This window comes from Mustela putorius, unplaced genomic scaffold (genome assembly GCF_011764305.1).
Source record: "Mustela putorius furo isolate JIRA1106 unplaced genomic scaffold, ASM1176430v1.1 tig00003983_pilon_pilon_pilon, whole genome shotgun sequence".
NCBI classification, from domain to species: domain Eukaryota; kingdom Metazoa; phylum Chordata; class Mammalia; order Carnivora; family Mustelidae; genus Mustela; species Mustela putorius.
This window is the reverse complement of record NW_025422123.1, coordinates 14,834,877-14,849,070: the sequence shown is the minus strand read 5'-3', so window position 1 is coordinate 14,849,070 and position 14,194 is coordinate 14,834,877. Positions and strand designations below refer to the sequence as shown.

Here is a 14,194-nt window from a genome sequence, read left to right as displayed (position 1 = left end):
TTTAAGAGCCTGTGTCAGGGATGGACATTAAAGACCAAATATTAGAATAAAACGTGCTCTTATCATTAGAAAATTACAAGTGTTTTAGGAGTTGTATGCCAGGAACTGGGGAAAAAGACCAATATATATATTTTCTATTATTTCACAGAGGTAAAGTGGTACTTCCTTAGGTTTTCTGAATTAACCAAGGTGAGGTATATTTTAGAAATCATTATGCCAGCTCTGGTCTCTCAGCAAATATCATTAACTGAGAAAAGGCATTTCTTTCTTTCTTTTTCTTTTTCCTTTCCTTTTCTCTTCTCTTCTCTTCTCCTTCCTCCCTCCATCTCTCTCTCTCTTTCTTTCTTTCTTTCTTTCATAATTACCGAACCATGTTATATTAGTTTTAGATGTACAGCATAATGGTTTGACAATTCTGTACATTACTCAGTGCTCATTATAATAAGTGTGCTCAAAATCTACTCTATTTCACCCATTCCCCGGCCCACCTCTCCTTTGGCAACCACCACCTTGTTCTCTGTATTAGTCTAATTTTTTGTCTCTTTTTTTCCTTTGTCTATTTTGTTAATTTCCACATATGCATGAAATGATATGGTAGTTGTCTTTCTCTGTCCGACTTATTTTACTTAGCTGTGTATGCCTTATGTTGATCCATGTTGCCACAAATGGCAACACATCATTTTTTGTGTCTGAGTACTATTCCAGTGTATAAATATAAGACCTCTTCTTTATCCATTTATCTATGGATAGATACTTGGACTGCTTCCATATTTTGAATATTATAAACTAGCACTGCAATAAATATAGGGGTGTATATATCAGTTCAAATTAGTGTTTCTAGTCTCTTTAGGTAAATACGTAGTAGTGGAGTTACTAGATCATATAATAATTCTATTTTAAGTTTTTGCACAAACTTTGTACTGTCTTATGCAGTGGCGCACCAGTTTGCATTCCCACTAACAGTGCATGAGGGTTCTTTTTACTCCACCTCCTTGCAAACACTCATTATCTTGTTTCTTTTGTTCTAGCCATTATGACAATTTTAAGAGGGCATCTCATTGTGGTTTTGATTTACATTTCTCTAATTACCAGTGATGATGAGCATTTTTTGAGGTGTCTATTGACCATTTTTATGTCTTCTTTGAAAAAATGTCTATTCACATCCTCTGCCTATTTTAATCAGATTATTATTATGAGGGGAGGGTTTGAGTTGTATGATATATATATATATATATATATATATATATATATATACATATAATATAATTATGGTCTTAAACTCTTGTTGGATGTGGCATTTGTAAATACTTTCTCCCATTAACTAAGCTGCCTTATTATTTTGTTGATAGTTTCCTTCACTGTGCAGAGGCTCTTTGATTTTTGCATAGTCCCAATAAATTAATATTACTTTTGTTTGCCTTCCCTGAGGATACAAACCTAGAAAAAAATGGCTGTATAACTCATGTCAAAGAAATTATTGCCTATGTTTTCTCCTAGGAGTCTTATAGTTTCAAGTCCCACATTTAGGGCTTTAATCCATTTTGAGTTTATTTTTGTGTATAAAATTAAAAAGTGGTCCAGCTTTATTCTTTTACATGTAGCTATCCAGTTTTCTGAGCACCATCTATTGTTGATTAATTTACCATATAAGCATGGGTTTATTTCTGAGATTTCTATGCTTCTCTGTTGACCTATGTATCTATTTTTGTGCCAGTATCCTACTGTTTTGATTATTATAGCTTTATAATATAATTTGAAATCTGAGATTGTGATATATCCAGCTTTGTTCTTCTTTCTCAAGATTGCTTTGGCTAATCAGGGTCTTTATAGTCATATATAACTTTTAGCATTCTTTGTTCACATTCTGTGAAAAATGTTGGTATTTTTATAGATATTGCATATAATCTATAGATTTCTTGGGTAATATGGGAATTTTAACAGTTAATTGTTCTTTCTCTTAATGTGCATGGAATATCTTTCCATTTGCTTATGTCATCCTCAATTTCTTTCATCAAGGTTTTATAGTTTTCAGAGTCAAGGTCTTTCACCTCCTTGGTTAGGTTTATTCCTAGGCATTTTATTCTTTTTAGCACAGTTGTAAATGGATTTTTTTTCTTAATTTCTCCTTCTGCTTCTTCATTATTAGTGTATAGAAATACAACTTTCTGTATATTAGTTGTATATCCTGCAACTTGACTGAAATCATTTATTCTTTCTAGTAGTTTTTTGGTGGTGTCTTTAGGGTGTACTGTATATAGTATCATGACATCCACACATAATGGATTTTACTTATTCCTTACCAATTTAGATGTGTTTTATTTATTTTTTCTTGACTGATTGCTATGGCTAGGACTTCCAGTACTATACAGAAAAGAAGTTGTGAGAGATGACATTCTTTTCTTATTCCTAATCTTAGAGAAAACAGTCTCAGTTTCCACCATTGAGTATTATGTTAGTTATTTTTTTTCCATATATGACCTTTATTATGTTAGTTATGTTTCTTCTAAATCTACTTTGTTGATTGAATGAATGAATGAATGGATGTTGTAGTTCTTCAAATACTTTTTCTCCATCTATTGAGATAACCATATGGTATTTATTATTTCTCTTGTTAGTGTGATGTATCATGCTTATTGATTTGTAAGTAATGAACACTTTGCATCTCTGGAATAAATCTCACTTGAATGTGGTGAGTAATTGTTTTAATATATTGTTGCATTAGGTTTGCTAGTATTTTATTGAGAATTTTTGCATCTGTGTTAATCAGAGACTTTGGTCTGCAGTTTTGTTGTTGTTGTTGTTGTTTTGGTAATGTCTGTCTGGTTTTAGTCTGAAGGTAATGTTAACCCCATAGAATAAATTTGGAAGATTTCTTTCCCCTTTATATTTTTTGGAAGTCTGAAAAGAATAGGTATTAACTCCTCTTTAAATATTTGGCAGAATTCACCTGTGAAGCTATCTTTTTTTTTTTTTTTTAAAGATTTTATTTATTTATTTGACAGAGAGAAATCACAAGTAGATGGAGAGGCAGGCAGAGAGAGAGAGAGAGGGAAGCAGGCTCCCTGCTGAGCAGAGAGCCCGATGTGGGACTCGATCCAGGACCCCGAGATCATGACCTGAGCTGAAGGCAGCGGCTTAACCCACTGAGCCACCCAGGCACCCCCTGTGAAGCTATCTTATCCTGGACTTTGGTTTTGGGAGTTGTTTGCTATAATTACTCAATTTCATTGCTAGTGATTGTTATTTCAAATTTTCTATTTCTTTATGATTCAGTTTTGGGAGATTGTGTGTTTCTAGAAATTATCCATTTCTTGTACATTGCCTAATTTTTAGCATATAATTTTTTTATAATATTCTCATAATTCTTTGTATTTCTGTGGTACCCATTGTTATTTTTCCCCATTTATTTCTATTTTCTTTAAGATTTGTTTATTTATTTTACAGAGAGAGAGAGACAAAGAGGGGGAGAGAGAGAGCATACATGTTCAGGGGAGGGGCAGAGGGAGAGAGAGAATCCCTAGTGAGCATGGAGTTTGACTAGGGCCCAATTCCATGACCCTGAGATCATGACCTGAGCCAAAATCAAGAGACAGAAACTCAACTGATTAAGCCACCTAGACACCCCATCTCCTCATTTACTTCTGATTTTATGTATTTGAGTCCTCTCTTTTTTTCTTGATGAATATGGTTAAAAGTTTATCAATTTTCCATTTCTTTTCAAAGAGCCAGGTCCTTGTTTCAACAATCAATTCTATTTTTTTAATTAGTCTCTAATTCATTTATTTTTGCTCTAATCCTTATTATTACCTTCCTTCTACTTGTTTGGGCTTTCTCTGCTCCTTTTATAGCTCTTTTTGGAATAAGGTGATATTGTTTGAGATTTTTCTTGATTCTTGGGGTGGGCATATATTGCTATAAACTTCCTGCCTAGAACTGCTTTTGCTACATCCCAAAGACTTTAAACCATTGTGTTTTCATTTTCATTTCATTTCAGTTTTAATTTCCTTTTAGTTTATTTTTTAGTATTTAACCTCCATGTTTTTGTGTTCATTCCAGATTTTTTCTTGTGATTAATTTCTAATTTTATACTATTGTGATCAGAAAAAATATAGTTGATATTATTTCAACACTTTTAAATTTATTGAGAATTGTCCCATGGCCTAACATATTATCTTCTATGAAGAATCATGTGCACTTGAGAAGAATATGTAAAGTACTGTTTTTTAGTGGAATGTCCTGTAGATCCAGTTGGTATAACAAGTCATTCAAAGCTGTTCTTTCCTTACTAGATTTTGGCCTGAATGATTGATCTATTGATGTAACTGCAGTGATCACTTTCCCTACTTTTATTGTATTACATTCAATTTCTTTACTACTGTTAATAATTGCAGTATGTATTTTCTTGTTCCAGTGCTGGGTGCATAGATATATATAGACATCATATCTTCTTATTGAATTGTTCCCTTTATCATTTTATAATATCTTTTTTTTTAATATTTGCCTCATTACGGTTTTTGTTTGAAAGTTTATTTTGTCCTATACAAGCTACCCCAGCTTCCTTTTCACTTTCATTTGTATGTCAAATATTTTTCTGTCCCTTCACTTTCCATCCATTTATGTTCTTAGGTATGAAATGAATTTCATGTAGACAGTAGTTTTTTTTTTAACCATTAAGTCACTCTGTCTTTTGAGTGTAATATTTATTCCATTTACATTCAGAGTAGTTATTAATAAGTATGTATTTATGCCATTTTCAATTAGCAATAATCACGCCTCGGATAAACTTCATTGACTACGATACTACCACTGTGCAAAGCTATTTATGCCATTTAGATACATGTTTTTTGTTGTTTTTGTAGGTTTCTCTGATCTTTTCTTCTCTTTCTCTCTTCCTTTGTGGTTTGGTTGCTTTCCACAGTGTTATATTTGGATGCTTTTCTTTTCTTTCTCTTTTTCTGAGTTTTGATGTACCTATTATAGGTTTTGAATTTGCAGTTACCATTAGGTTCATATATAACATCATATGCATATAGTGGTCTATATTAAGTTGAACCCAACTTAAATTGGTCACTTAAGTTTTAACCCATTCTAAAAACACTAAATTTTTATTCCCTTTCCTTGATTGATTTTTGTAGGTAAGATGATTTTACTGCTTTGCATTTTAACCTCCATACAGGTTTCATAAGTGATTACTACTTTTATTATATGTTTGCATTTACCTATCCTTTTTTTTTTCTTTCTTTCTTAATTTTCCTACTCCTGATTCTGGCCTTTCCTTTATACTCAATGATTCCCTTTACCATTTCTTATAAGTCTTCTCTAGTGGTATGAACTCTTTTCCTTTTGTTTTTCTGGGAAACTCTTTACCTCTTTCTATTCTGAATGATAATCTTGCCGACTAGAGTATTCTCATTTGCAGGGTTTGTTTTTGCTTTGTTTTGTTTTTTGTTTTTCATTTCAAATCATGCCACTTTCTTCTGGTCTGTAAAATTTCTGGTGAAAAAAAAAATAAAAACAACTTATAACTTTCTGTGGTTTCCCTTGTATGTAACTCTTTTCTCTTCTAAAATTCTCTCTTTGGTAAACCTGGGTGACTCAGTTGGTTAAGCGACTGCCTTCAGCTCAGGTCATGATCCTGGAGTCCTGTGATGGAGTCCCACATCAGGCTCCCTGGTTGTCAGGGAGTCTGCTTCTTCCTCTGACCCTCCCTCTTCTCATGCTCTCTGTCTCTTTCATTCTCTCTCTCAAATAAATTAATAAAAACTTTTTAAAAATAAAATTCTCTCTTTATCAATCCTTTTTGCATTTTAATTATTATGTGTCTTATTGTTGACACTTTGGGCTTCTTCTTCTTAGAGGCTTTTTGTGTTTCCTGGACCTGAATGTTTGTTTCCTTCCCCAGATTGAGGAAGTTTTAAGTTATTATTCCTACTAAATTCCTAATTCCTAATAAATTTGAAAATTTATTCAAATAAATTCTCTAAGCCCTACTCTCTCTTTACTTTCTGGGATCCCTATAACGCACATGTTATTCCACTTGATTTCACTGAATTCTCTTAACCTATTCTCATTTTTTTAATTCTTTTTTCTGTGTGCTGTTCAGCTTGGCTGGCTTCCATAACCCTGTCTTCCAGATCACTGATCCATTCCTTTGCATACTCTGATCTGCTACTGATTACCTCTGGTGTATTTTCTGTGTCAGTTATTGAATTTTTCATTTCTGATTGGTTCTTTTGTATAAGGAAAGGGATTTCTTAATTGTTTCCTTTAGTCTACTTTCCTCATGAATAACAAGGGTTGGTTCAATTGTTCTGGCTCATTAGGCAGGTGCTCATTCTCTCCTTGGACTTCTGATGTTTCATGATGAGCTGCTTAAGTGGATGGCCTATCACAATATAGAAATCCTTAACTTATTAAAAGCGTGAAAGAACTATCACACCACACCTGCAGCTTTCATGTTATACAGTTATGCTTATAGCATCTCCTTCTTTCTCTTAATATACCTTCTACTATTCATTAATTAACACCTGCACCCACCAAATTATCCTCTGTCTCAACCTCTTGAGCTCAAAGCTAAAATACTTTTTATTCCTTTATGACATTCACTAATTTATAATATTAGTATTGTATTCTATCTTCCTTTGTACACCTGTTTTATATATGTAACTGGATGATAATTGTTTTCTTTCTCCAAACCTCACCCCATATCTCTGAGCCCAATTCTTGCCATTCTATATATTTTTTTCACAAATTTAACTGCTCCCTGCATTCATTAACTCAACATTTTGCTCCACTTGTTTTCTTTTTATTTTTTTGAAGATTTTATTTATTTATTTGACAAACAGAGATCACAAGTAGGCAGAGAAGTAGGCAGAGAAGCGGGAGAAGCAGGCTCCCCGCTGAGCAGGGAGCCTGATGTGGGACTCGATCTCAGGACCCTGAAATCATGACCTGAGCCGAAGGCAAAGGCTTTAACCCACTGAGCCACCCAGACACCTCCATTTTGCTCCTCTTAACTGCACCTTCTGTATTGGTTTATTTAATGTCTTTCCACCGAGCAGTGACTGTTTATGTTATGTTATTCCCCGAGCAAGAAAGTTTAATGTTTTTAATGTTTTGGCTCAAGTTTTGATCTGTGTGTGTATATGTGGGTGTGTGAGAGAAAATATGTGTGTGTGTGTGTGTGTGTGTGTGTGTGCAGGACAGAGAGAGAGATCTTTACTCAGTTCTTTTATCTATTACTTTAACGTACCAAATTCAGTTAAATATTGTATTCCAAGAAGCTACTTTTATAGTTTTATAATATATTAGTTGAGACAACCCTCTTGACCTGACCAAACATGTAGTAGCACTTTTAAAGTTCATCATACAGTATAATTTGACTTATTAAAGCTTCTGCTCAAACAAAAAGTGTGCTGCCTGCTTTTCTAGTTATCAAAGCAAAATCCTTATAGACTGAATATATGTCAAATATATAAAGCTCAATATTTTGTTAATTAACTTGTCAGTGTAATGTCAGTGTAACTTGATATTGCATGAATGATGACATTATTCCCCTATGTATTGATAATTTGGTTGACGTTGGATCACCCTATATGTTGCCCAGAATTTCTATAATGTCCCTGAGATGATTCAAAGGTAGGTGTCCTTTAATATCTAAAGTAAATGTTTAGTTATTTTTAAATACTTTATCTTTAGCATCAATACAGAAGATAGTCTACTATGTAAAAAAAATATAGTGTCCTTAAAAATTTAGGAGACATTGACTTTATAATTAAAACTTGTTGATCTCCATCTGGCTGAGAATAGACTGCCAGAGCCATCTGATTATCAGTCCACCTAGCTTCCCACTTTTTAGTTGTCATTACCTGCAACCAACTCTCCTAGGACTTCTAAGAAGCCTTTGCATTTCTAATGTCAGGAAGATCCCAAAGCAGGTGAAATCCAGATGGTTAATCAGGTGCATATTGAGATGGACCAAAAATCTTACTGAAGTTGCTAACATGAAAAAAAAATATGTAAGGAAAGTCAGCCATTCAAAACAAGTGACTTTAATCATTTTGACTCTATTAAATGCACTAAGATATCCACAAGGAGGTACCTAATCATTGTATGTTAGAAAATGCAATGCTATACATTTGGTAGTGGATTCTACACTGTTATGATTCCAAATCCAGAAATGACACAGAAACAATTTAGAAGCTGACACTTCCATTCCAGGCATAGTTTTTTTCACTACAATGAATTTAGAACTTATAATAAACCAGCCATTATTGGGGAAAAAGGATATTTTCATGGTGAAAAATAATGCCAGATAAATGAAAAAATTGAGATAGTAAGTTAAAGAAGCTTAAGTTTTTTTTTTTCTGCTGAATACTTGTTTTTGATGAAACACATATAACCAATGCCAACATTTTTAAATCATACTGGAAAGAAATTTCTCAGAATGAATTCATTGATGTACCTTAACCTTTCTGTACCTCAGTCTAGTATTCAGAAGCAACATAATCGATCCACAAAGATTTATTCAGAAAATAATACCAATATGGCTATACATTGGTTGAAAATTAAACTCTGGAGAGCTTTCAAAAATACCTATTAATGGACTTTGCCAAAAAAACAGTTTTTTTTTTGTTTTTGGTTTTGTTTTGTTTTTTTCTTTGTGTGGCATAAACATTAAATATTTATCTCTCACAACTCTGGAGGCCAAGAAGTCAAGTTCAGGGTGCCAGCAGATTTGGTGTCTGGTTAAAAAAAAAACAAAAAACAACAAAAAAACAGTTCTTAGACTGTACACAGCAGCCTCTTCATTTTATCTTCACATGTCCAAGAAGTTTATTTTTCTTGTTTCTCTTTTTTTTTTAAGTTTTAATTTTTTATTTTTTATAAACGTATAATATATTTTTATCCCCAGGGGTACAGGTCTGTGAATCGCCAGGTTTACACACCTCACAGCACTCACCAAAGCACATACCCTCCCCTATGTCTATAATCCCACCCCCTTCTCCCAACCCCCATGCCCCCAGCAACCCTCAGTTTGTTTTGTGAGATTAAGGGTCACTTATGGTTTGTCTCCCTCCCAATCCCATCTTGTTTCATTTATTCTTCTCCTACCCACTTAAGCCCCTATGTTGCATCACCACTTCCTCATATCAGGGAGATCATATGATAGTTGTTTTTCTCTGCTTGACTTATTTTGCTAAGTATGATACGCTCCAGTTCCATCCACGTTGTCGCAAATGGCAAGATTTCATTTCTTTTGATGGCTGCATAGTATTCCATTGTGTATATATACCACATCTTTTTTTTTTTTTTTAAAGGAATTTATTTATCAGAGAGAGAGAGGGGAAAGAGCGAGCACAGGCAGACAGAATGGCAGGCAGAGGCAGAGGGAGAAGCAGGCTCCCCGCCGAGCAAGGAGCCCGATGTGGGATTCTATCCCAGGATGCTGGGATCATGACCTGAGCCGAAGGCAGCTGCTTAACCAACTGAGCCACCCAGGCGTCCCTATACCACATCTTCTTGATCCATTCATCTGTTGATGGACATCTAGGTTCTCTCCATAGTTTGGCTATTGTGGACATTGCTGCTATAAACATTCGGGTACACGTGCCCCTTCGGATCACTACGTTTGTATCTTTAGGGTAAATACCCAGTAGTGCAATTGCTGGGTCATAGGGCAGTTCTATTTTCAACATTTTGAGGAAAAACAGTTTTTTTTTAGAAAATGGTGGTTAATATCCCCACACTAGTTGTTCCTACTGTTGTTTTTTAAACTCCCAGATGATTTTAATGTGCAACCAAGTTTGAAAGACACAATATGTACCTTCAATGTTAGTAATTTTCTAATGACCTAGAGTTTGCCATGATTTCTGTTATGGTATTTAACTGTATTAATTCAGAATTGCATCAAGTTGGGTGTAATGGAAACAAAGTAAATATCCTCAACTAACAAGGGAAAAATTAGTCACTTCACTGGTTCATCAATACATTAAGTCCTTTAATTTTTCTCTTTTTTCTTTCTGGTTTTTCCTTTTAGCCCCCGCTGTATTACCAGAAAAGAATATAAAAATTAATAACAAGCTAGAAAAGATTACATTGTCAGAAAAACGCTGTGTTCAGCAACCCCTACTGACCTATTGCCCAGAACTTTAGCCACACAAAAAAACTGATAAAACTTGGGAAGTACATAGCAGTAATTTTTTTTTCTATTTTTACTAACATCAGTATTGTTCTTACTTTGCATTTCCAAACTATGTATACAATTTTGATATTCTTGGTTGCCTTACAATAGAACATAGGTAAAATTAGGTACCTATTTCCAAAAGGAGAATAATTTTTCATGAAAAATATGAAAGATAATATTCTTAGTGGTGATGCCAAATATATGTGATAAAATTGTACTGCCAAGAAAATTATATAAATGTTTTATTATTATTATTACTTTTACTATTTACTATTAATCAATTTTTAACTACTAATTATTATTAATCAACCTTTGCAATTTTCTATTTGATCAGTCCACATGAAAGTTATTTTTAATTGCCTGGAAAATCATGTCTAACACTTATGACTATCTAGAAATTCAGGTGGTGTGAACTTTGTCTTGTATTCTAAATATGAAGAAAAAATTCTCATTTTAAGATTTAAAAGTTTTAAGTTTGAAAGTTTCAATTATAAATATAATTGCTATGGACATTAACTATATTATTATATGGTTATCCCTTAACATTCACTGCTTGATGAATTCCTTTGGGATGTTATTTCAGAAAAAAGAATATATTAAGAGACAAACTTCCCAGGTTGATATATTTCACTTACAGAAATTCCACTTGGTAATGCAGAGGACATAGACAAAATTTCAATATTTATTCCTCCCCTGGTAGTCAAGATCCAATCAGAAGACAGAAACCACACAGTACTCTGAAAAGAGAGTGTTCAATATAAAGAATCATTAATGATAAACAGGGATTTTCTATAAAGAATAAAAAGGTAATCTAAAGAATACCCATCCTGGGGCTGAGGGAGAATACCCTAAAAAGAAGGTAAATCTCAATGCTTGAATTCAAATCTCATCGGAGAAGGCATGATTACAGACCTGTGATAACAGAGAAGATGGGTGGGGTAATCTAGGTCAGATCTTGTCCAAGGTCCTTATTGAGAAAGCAGGAAAAATCAGAGTTCAAAAGAAAACCATGGCTAGCTAGTACAGACAAACAGGAAATAATACCCTTTTGAATTGCTAGCACAGTGAGGCGGGGAACCAACGATTGGCACACAGGAAATCTCATTGGCAACTCACTTGAAACATACCACTGGATATCAAGGGGAAGCAGTTCAAAGGGCTGCTTTGATGAGGGTGATATAGATGGCCATCTTCTCACTGTGTCCCCAAATGGTGGAAGCAGGAAGAGAACTCTCTAGAGCTTCTTTTATAAAACATTAATCATACTCATGACTGCTACACCCTCACAAACTAATCATTACCCAAAGCTCCTACCTCCAAATACCTTTTCACATTGGAGATCAGGCTTCAATATATTAATTTCTCAGGAGTGGGATACAAACATTAAATTTAAAGTATTCCACCCCTGGCCCCCTAACTCCATGTCATTCTAACATGCAAAAAATACTCATTCCATCCGGATAGTTTCAAAGTCTTAAAATATTCCAGCATCAATTTCAAAGTCTAAACGCAAAGTCTCATTTAATATCATTTAAGTCAGATATGGGTAAGACTCAAGGCACAATTTAGCTTGAGGCAAATTTCTCTGCAGCTGTGAAACTGTGAAATCAAATATATTTTTTGCTTCTAAAATGTAATGGAAGAGGAATTGGCTAGATATTGCCACCAAATGGAAGAGCAGGAGAAGAAAAAAGGAGTAACAGGTTCTGAGTAAATCCAAAACCCAGCTGGGCAAACTTTAATAGACCTTAGGTCATGAGAATGATCCTCCTTTGCTCAATGCTCTGTCCTGAAGGTCCAATGGCCGTGGTTTTGCCTTTTCAGATTTGCTGAACAGGGTTTGGGTCCTTAAAGGTCCAGGTGGCCCTGCCCCGCCAGTTTTGTGGAACAGCTGCACAGGGGCTCTCTACCTTGGTATTCTTTGAAAACTAGGTGGAGGCAACTATACTTCCATAGCTCATGTACTCTGCATGCTGGCATAGATGGCATAGCATAGACACTACCAGTTTTCCATCTGTGGTCTCCAGAAGAATGGTGACCGTGACCTGTGCTTCACTGAGACCTACTGAAGCTACACCTGGGGCAGCTAAAAATTAGCACCAGACTTGGGGTGGGCATCCCTCCATGCCAGGTAGTTGTAGACAGTGAGTTGGGATCCCATAGGTGCTGGTGATCCCTAAGTGCTACATACTTTCATTTTCTGGAACAATAACTTGTGGTTTCTGTTAAAGTGGTTAACTAATGTTATCGAAATGTCTTTTTGCCATACCCTTAGTATTCTCTCCTTAATAGCCTTTCTTATTGTTTACAATAGGGATTGGCTGAGAGTTTTCCAAATCCCTTCTTGTCAGCATTTAGATCTTTAAAGTATTTCTCTCTTCTCAAATTTTTCTGTGGTAGTCAAGAGTAACCAGAACTCAAGGTGCTTAAGTGGCTCAGTTGATTGAGCATCTGACTTTTGATTTCAGCTCAGATAATAATCTCGGGGTCCTGGGATTAAGTCCTGAATCAGTCACTGAACTCAACTCAGAGTCTGCTTGGGATTCTTTCTCTCCTTCCCCTCCCTCCCCCACCCCAGTCCATGCTCTCTCATTCTAGAATAAATTAAATATATTTTTAAAAGTAACCAGAGCTCTCTTCCATCACATTGTTTAGAAATAGCTTCAGCTAAATATCCAATTTCATCTCTTACACATTCTGTCTTTCACAAAATACTAGGACACTAACAGAATTCAACCCTGTTCTTTCCCACTTTATAATGCAAATTGTCTTTCTTTCAGTTTCTAGTATCTTTCTCATTCCTCCCTGAGACTTTGTCAGAATGACCTTTACTGTCCATATATCTACTAATATTCTGTCCTGGATTACTTACATATTTTCCTAAAATATGGAGGCTTTGTCTACAGCTGTCCTTTTTTCTAAATCCTCACAAGAATTGTCCATTCATCACAATGCTGGCTTTTTCTATAGCATGCACTTCAATACTCTTACAGTGTCTAACAATTACCCACTTTCAAAGCCACTTCCACATTTTTAGTTACCTGTTACCGTATCAAATATGTGTTAGAGTTCCCCAAAGAACCAACCAGAGATCTAGATCTATCTGTATCATCTATATCTACATCTGTACCTACAGATTCTTGTTCTTATGGAGATCAAGAAATTCTATGACTTGCTGCTTGTAAGCTGGAGAATCAGGAAAGCAGGTGGTATAATTCAATCTAAGTCCTAATGCCTGAGAACCAGGGGAACTAATAGTGTATGTCCAAGTCTGAGTCCAAATTCCCAAGAACCCAGAGCAGGAAGAAGATAGATGTCCCAGCTCAAGCAAAGAGCAAATTTGTCATTCTTCTACCTCTTTACTCTTTCAGACCCTAGCTGATCATATGATGCCCATCTGCAATCTTCATGTCTTAGTCTACTAACTCAAATGCTAATCATTTCCAGAAACACAGAGATACCCAGAAACAATGTTTTACCTAGTTATCTGGGCATTCATTTTCCTGTGTAAGGTGAAATACAGTTAGGTATCACAATATCATTTTAATAAAATTGTAAAACATTTCATAAAATTTAACATGTATTTATGATTTGATGACTTAAACTCTCAGCAAAATAAGAATTAAAGGTGGTCTCCTTAATCTGATAAAGGATATATTTTAGAACCTATAGAAAATGTCATAATTGCTGGTAAAATAATTATTTTTCTTGATGTGGGGCAGAAAACAAGAATTACTTCCCTACCGAGCATTATGCTGGAAGTCATATATACTAGAATAAAACAACCAAAGGAAATTAAAAAAATATAAGTACTGAAAAGAAAGAAAGAAAATTATATCACATTTGATTTGCCTATGTATATAGGAAATCAAAAGAATCTACAGAAAAACTGTGGTGTTAATCCATACTAAAATTTTGATATTTGAAAATATTTACCTGCTATAAAAGCAGTTTCATGTGATTTAACCTAAACTAGTACTGGCCTTGATAGGTGAATTTAACAAGATT

At 34.5% G+C, this 14,194-nt stretch overlaps 1 non-coding gene across 1 annotated transcript; it reads right to left on the bottom strand.

Annotated features, from left to right (window-relative positions):
• Positions 1–4,677: 4,677 nt before the first annotated feature.
• LOC123389534 lies at positions 4,678–4,818 on the bottom strand. The gene has a single exon (XR_006604151.1). It is a non-coding gene; the product is annotated as a U4 spliceosomal RNA (small nuclear RNA).
• Between the last annotated feature and the right edge of the window lie 9,376 nt (positions 4,819–14,194).